The 7,129-nt window shown below is 39.3% G+C and overlaps 1 non-coding gene across 1 annotated transcript; it reads right to left on the bottom strand.

Moving 5' to 3' along the window:
* Positions 1–236: 236 nt before the first annotated feature.
* Positions 237–309, bottom strand: Trnam-cau (transfer RNA methionine (anticodon CAU)). Its single transcript has one exon. It is a non-coding gene; the product is annotated as a tRNA-Met (tRNA).
* Positions 310–7,129: the final 6,820 nt, after the last annotated feature.

Here is a 7,129-nt window from a genome sequence, read left to right as displayed (position 1 = left end):
CAGAGAGTCTTTAATCTGTTATTTATACTGAACGCAATGTTGTAGAACCTTGCGTTCGCGTTGATCCTCGGGAGAATGCCTGAAATTATAATATTATTTGATTTAGTCTTGTACTTGCGAATCATTTCCTTGTACTTCGCCATCAGTTCTTCTGATCGGGACCGCTGGACGTCGTTTGTGCCTACGTGGATAACATAAAGGGTGTTAGTTGTGGCGTCCTTGGTCGAAAATAATCCTGCCCCGAGTGAGGATCGAACTCACGACCTTGAGATTATGAGACTCACGCGCTGCCTACTGCGCCATCGAGGCCCTAGAGGAGGAGGAGGAGGAGGAGGAGGAGGAGGAGGAGGAGGAGGAGGAGGAGGAGGAGGAGGAGGAGGAGGAGGAGGAGGAGGAGGAGGAGGAGGAGGAGGAGGAGGAGGAGGAATATAAAAGAAATACAAAGGAAAGAACAGACAGCAACAAACCAACAGTGCCTAACTAGGCTGTCTGTGTGACTCTACGTGTTGCCACGACATGTTCTATGAGTTGAAGGTAAAAGAACAGCAAGATTAAAGAAAAAAACACCATGCAACATAGAGAAACAGTCATAGAATGTGTTAGGAAAGGTTTGAAAGAGAAACATGTTACTCTAGCTAATACTATTTACTAAAAAAAATCACGTAGGAGCGAAGTACATTAGTTGAAGGACTGGTGTGACTTCTTTATCTGGTTTATGCTTAAATGTTTCAAATGTGTTAACATTTATTAATGTCAGGGGAAAGTTCCAGATGTTGAGGATCATATTATTATTATTATTATTATTATTATTATTATTATTATTATTATTATTATTATTATTATTATTATTATTATCATTATTATTTATTTTTTTTGTGTCGTCAGATTTGAATTGCTTACCACTGATCTTATAGCCATACTATGAGTGGAGTTCATTTGATCAATAAAATTGCTGTTAATGTTAACGTTATCAAAATTGCAAAACCTTTTGAATGTCTCTATCAGGTCTCCTTGCATCCTACGCTTTTCTAAACAAAATAAGTTAAGCTCTTTCAAACGCTTACTTCTTCACACTATCGCTACTTTCCACCTCTCTACTGTCCACCTCTCTAATACAAGAGTTAACCAGTATTCTCAGTCTTTCATCACTTTTAGTGATGAGCTTCGGAACTCCCTGCCTGGTTCTCTATTCCCCTATGCCTATGACATGAACTCTTTGAAGGAGGTTTCAAGACACTTCTCAGATTCTGAATAATCAGTTTCGGCTCTGTCTTTTAGTGATTGTCACATCGGTGTGCATTTTTCCCTCTTTTTTCTTTTTCTTTTTCCTTTTTTGGTCAGAGCTCCTACACACAAAAAGTTTAGTCTGGGTAACTTTTAGGGTGGCAGAACGAGAGATGAAATGTTTTCACACAAGAAACTTTGACGAGGATTCGTACATAAACGCAGCGCTTCATTGCCCTCGTAGCCTCACCGCGCTTCTCTCCGGAGGCTGATCATATGAATAAAGCATATAGTGACGCGCATCAGGGAGATTGTAGAGAAAATAGAGAACCCCTGTGGCGGTAACATAGCAATTACAATATGAAGCCCATGTCACGAACAGGTTGGGGCCGTCCTGCGTGGATACAAAAAGAAAGAAAAACAAAAAAGAAACGGGATTAGGGAATACATAAACAGGACTTTAAAAAAGGAAATAAAGGATATATATATATATATATATATATATATATATATATATATATATATATATATATATATATATATATATATATATATATATATATATATATATATATATATATATATATATATATATATATATATATATATATATATATATATATATATATATATATATATATATATATATATATATATATATATATATATATATATATATATATATATATATATATATATATATATATATATATATATATCTTGGACGGTTCTGGGTTTGTTCCTCCCACTCCTCCACCCTCTGACTACTTTATGCCACCTATTAAAATTCTTCGCAATGATGTTTTCCATACCCTCGCTGGCCTAAACCCTCGGAAGGCTTATGGACCTGATGGGGTCCCTCCTATTTTTCTCCGAAACTGTGCCTCCGTGCTTGCACCTTGCCTAGTCAAACTCTTTCAGCTCTGTCTATCAACATCTACCTTTCCTTCTTGCTGGAAGTTTGCCTACATTCAACCTGTTCCTAAAAAGGGTGACCGTTCTAATCCCTCAAACTACCGTCCTATTGCTTTAATTTCCTGCCTATCTAAAGTTTTTGAATCTATCCTCAACAGGAAGATTCTTAAACATCTATCACTTCACAACCTTCTATCTGATCACCAGTATGGGTTCCGTCAAGGCCGCTCTACTGGTGATCTTCTGGCTTTTCTTACTGAGTCTTGGTCATCCTCTTTTAGAGATTTTGGTGAAACTTTTGCTGTTGCCTTGGACATATCAAAAGCTTTTGATAGAGTCTGGCACAAAGCTTTGATTTCCAAACTACCCTCCTACGGTTTCTATCCTTCTCTCTGTAACTTCATCTCAAGTTTCCTTTCTGACCATTCTATTGCTGCTGTGGTAGACGGTCACTGTTCTTCTCCTAAATCTATTAACAGTGGTGTTCCTCAGGGTTCTGTCCTGTCACCCACTCTCTTCTTATTATTCATTAATGATCTTCTAAACCAAACTTCTTGTCCTTTCCACTCCTACGCTGATGATACCACCCTGCACTTTTCCACGTCTTTTCATAGACGTCCAACCCTTCAGGAGGTAAACATATCACGCAGGGAAGCCACAGAACGCCTGATTTCTGATCTTTCTAAAATTTCTGATTGGGGCAGAGCAAACTTGGTATTGTTCAATGCCTCAAAAACTCAATTCCTCCATCTATCAACTCGACACAACCTTCCAGACAACTATCCCCTCTTCTTCAATGACACTCAACTGTCCCCCTCTTCTACACTGAACATCCTCGGTCTGTCCTTTACTTATAATCTGAACTGGAAACTTCACATCTCATCTCTAGCTAAAACAGCTTCTATGAAGTTAGGTGTTCTGAGACGTCTCCGCCAGTTTTTCTCACCCCCCCAGCTGCTAACTCTGTACAAGGGCCTTATCCGTCCATGTATGGAGTATGCTTCACATGTCTGGGGGGGTTCCACTCATACTGCTCTTCTAGACAGGGTGGAATCAAAAGCTTTTCGTCTCATCAACTCCTCTCCTCTAACTGACTGTCTTCAGCCTCTCTCTCACCGCCGCAATGTTGCCTATCTAGCTGTCTTCTACCGCTATTTTCATGCTAACTGCTCTTCTGATTTTGCTAACTGCATGCCTCCCCTCCTTCCGCGGCCTCGCTGCACAAGACTTTCTTCTTTCTCTCACCCCTATTCTGTCCACCTCTCCAACGCAAGAGTTAACCAGTATTCTCAATCATTCATCCCTTTCTCTGGTAAACTCTGGAACTCCCTGCCTGCTTCTGTATTTCCACCTTCCTATGACTTGAATTCCTTCAAGAGGGAGGTTTCAAGACACTTATTCATCAATTTTTGACCACTGCTTTGACCCTTTCATGGGACTGCCATTTCAGTGGGCATTTTTTCTATTAGATTTTTGTTGCCCTTGGCCAGTGTTCTTCCTACATAAAAAAAAAAAAAAAAAAAAAAAAATATATATATATATATATATATATATATATATATATATATATATATATATATATATATATATATATATATATATATATATATATATATATATATATATATATATATATATATATAAAATGTTCGTTTGTTGGTTTGTGCGTTTGTTGGTGCCGAGAGCGAGCCAGATGGTCCCAGCAAGCTATAAGGAGCTCAGTCGTTTCTTCCATTTGTCTAAGATGTGTTTCTATTATTTCTTTTAACAGTTTTTTTTTTTTGTGTGTGTGTATGAAGATGGCGTTGCTGTATATCACGAAACGTTACATGAAATAAAGTGAAGAGCGAACAGCTGTTATGTGTCAGAATTTTACTCATCACTAATTTCCTCTCCATTAGAAACCTTTGATGGACCGAGTGATTCGCTTTTCGTCCTATATAAATGAAAAATCCATTTGAGTTTTGTCTTCTGTTCTTAGGTGTTCTTTTTTTTTTTTATATGTAAGAGTGTCACTGGCCAAGGGATACAAAAAAGAGGGGAAAAAATTCCCACTGAGATGCCGGTACCAAAAGAGAAATCAAGAGAATCATCGAAAATTGAAGGATAAGTGTCCTGAAACCTCCTTCTTGAAAGAGATCAAGTTAACATCCTAACCATTCTAACCAGAGCAATGTAATGAGTCCTTCAGTCTTTTTGTCCACCTTTAATCTCTTGTGCATACTTCTTTTCACTCCTAGATAGTGTTTTAACCTACCAGTCATCCATTTAGAGTCATTCTTTTCTCGATCTTATTGTACTATGTGGGATATTTTTATTTTATGCCTGCATTAACAAAGAGACTTATACAACTCAGCAGCATTACTAATCCTACTCTTTCAGTCTCCTCAATAATCCTTAATCCATTCATCCTTCGCCGTGATGTGGCCTCACCCTCTCCAGCCTCACCTGCCTCCCTCACCACACCCTCAGAACTCACGTCACTTCCTCCACTCCTGCCTCACTCCCTCACCTCACTCCCACACTCTACTCACCTTCCTTTGTGTCTGTTACCTGCTAACTCAGTGGATTTAATTTTCTAACCTTGCAAAATTTGTCTTCCGAAAGTCAAGTATTCCACCTCTGTTGAAGCTTCCGGATGCTTCATACCGTTTACAATTTAATTTCACAATGATTGTTATTCCCAAACTGTCCTCCCAGTTCTGTTTGCCTGACTTTCATCTTTATTTGTTAAAACTATGTCTAAATATCATTTCCCCCCTTTGAGCTCCATGACTAACTGCTTAAAAGATTATCCTGGACAACATTCAATACTCTTCTGCTTCAGTGTCCTCCATTGTTGGATTCTAGTTCATATTCCAGTTTACGATGTTTGTGTCCCTTTCTTGAGATCAAACCATATTGATTTTGTTATTATCTTGTTTGGATTTTTTTTTAATGAAACACTGCCATGTCTTTCTTACATGTAGAGCCACACCTTCCCTGCTGTTCATCCTGTCCTTGTGGAAAAAAAAAAATGTAGAATAGAATAACCGTCTTTCTGAACATCTGGAAGTAATACTTTCCCTGACATAACCACATTTCTGCTGTAGCATCGAAGTCTTCTTTCTATACATGTTACTCCTCTAAGTAAGATTATTCTGTTTATGGCACTCCTAGAGTTTGAATAATAAACACCTAAGCTCTTCTTCACTCTCACTTCCATAGTCTCCTTTCTTAACTGAATTTTTTCTTCCTTCGCTGATGTGTAGCTGCTTCCTTCTCGGGATTCCTGCGAACACCTGAACAGCCTGGCAGAAAAGGTGCACTCCAGTCATGACTTACAGAATGTACTCCCCGGAGAAGCAGTTCTTGCTGTCAATGAAAATCTACCAATTACTATTATAATGAGTCTCAAGCCTGCATTTCATTGCAGTACCTCTGGACGGTCATTCACTCCAACTGTATGTATCACATACCCTTCATTATTCCTCATCTTACCTTACGCCTCCCTAAACCTCCTAAACAATTCCTCACCAAGGTCCTTACCAACGTCATTCCCACTCACACATAAGAAAACAGTGGGTTTGTTCTCTTCATTCTATATGTACGTGCCCGGCTCATCTGAACACTTGCCTATACTCGCCCCAGCCAATCACACCCTCATCCTACTCTTGGTATTTCTGGCGCAAAGTGGACCGCCTGCGTAAGTGTCTAACCCACACAACAGGGCGTCATAAAAAAAAAAAAAAAAAATCACGATAACCGATAAATTGATAACAATAACCTTATCGGCGATAGCCGATAATTGATAATTGGCGATAAATCTATCGCCAGGTAGCCGATAACCGATAAGTCGATAAATCCAAAATTTCAGTACTAGTCATAACGATATTGAAAAAAAAAAAAAAAAATCGATAAATCCACATTTTCATTTTTATCTTAGAACACTTAGAAAAATATTAGAAAAACTTTAAATTCAATGTTTGTCCCGTCTCTACAGTAATGTTTTAAGTAAAATAACTATATCTGCTCATACTCCAAAAACTAAAACGATCGATTATCGCTTGTTTGGAACCAAAAGTATCGGCGATACCGATGAATCTATAATGCGGGAAAAATAATTATAGGATAACCGATAACCTGATATCGTTATCGATAAATTATCGGGATGATTTATCGCAATAATGCCCTCCTGTGCTAATCCGGCTGTCCCCAACACCCTTCCGTCCTCTCTTTCCTCCTTCCCGTCACTCACACACACACTGAAGAGTTATTCATCTTACAGCAGAGCTTCAGCCGAGCAAGACGCCACCGTCTACAGCTTCCTTTCCATCGTGCTGCTAGGTCAGGCAACGGCTTCATGAAAGTCGAAGCCTGGCATATGGTTTTCCGTGCAGCTTTGGTCATTTTATCCAGCATAAGTCATGTTCCACTGTTCGGTTGTTATATTGCACCAGCGGCAGAACATTGTATTTACAGTAGTGATATATTAATAGGCTTGAGGGAACGTTTCAATCAAAGCACTATTTATAAGTTTATTTCCGATAACAACTGGATAAATCACCCGTTGCGGGATATATAGTAACGTGGTGTCTCAGAATGTTCTTAAGCGAGGCACTCTGCGTCTCTGACCACTGGAGAGACGTTAGGAATATGTCATTGTGTCCTTTTGTTAATAAAACAGCGACGCTTCACACACAGCTAAATAAAGTGTGCTTAGGCTTCATGCACACACTCACTGTCACATCATCGAGTCTAACGAGAGACACGCCAGCACTCGCTCCGCGTTGCACTCCTCTCCGCCTCACACTGCCCTGCCCAGGGACGTACCCCGGCTAACATACGGAGAACGTAGACATAACATCCGTATTTGCATCAGCACCACGTGATCAGGATGGTGTCTACTGTTGTCCTAGTTGGCGATATCTCATCAAGCGGAAAACAGGGAGGTCTCCCAGATCAAATGAACAACGGAAAACTTCCGTGGTCTTTAATAAAGGGTCTGTTC

This window comes from Scylla paramamosain, chromosome 37 (assembly GCF_035594125.1).
Source record: "Scylla paramamosain isolate STU-SP2022 chromosome 37, ASM3559412v1, whole genome shotgun sequence".
In the NCBI taxonomy this organism is placed as follows: domain Eukaryota; kingdom Metazoa; phylum Arthropoda; class Malacostraca; order Decapoda; family Portunidae; genus Scylla; species Scylla paramamosain.
This window is presented reverse-complemented; position numbering and strand designations above follow the sequence as displayed.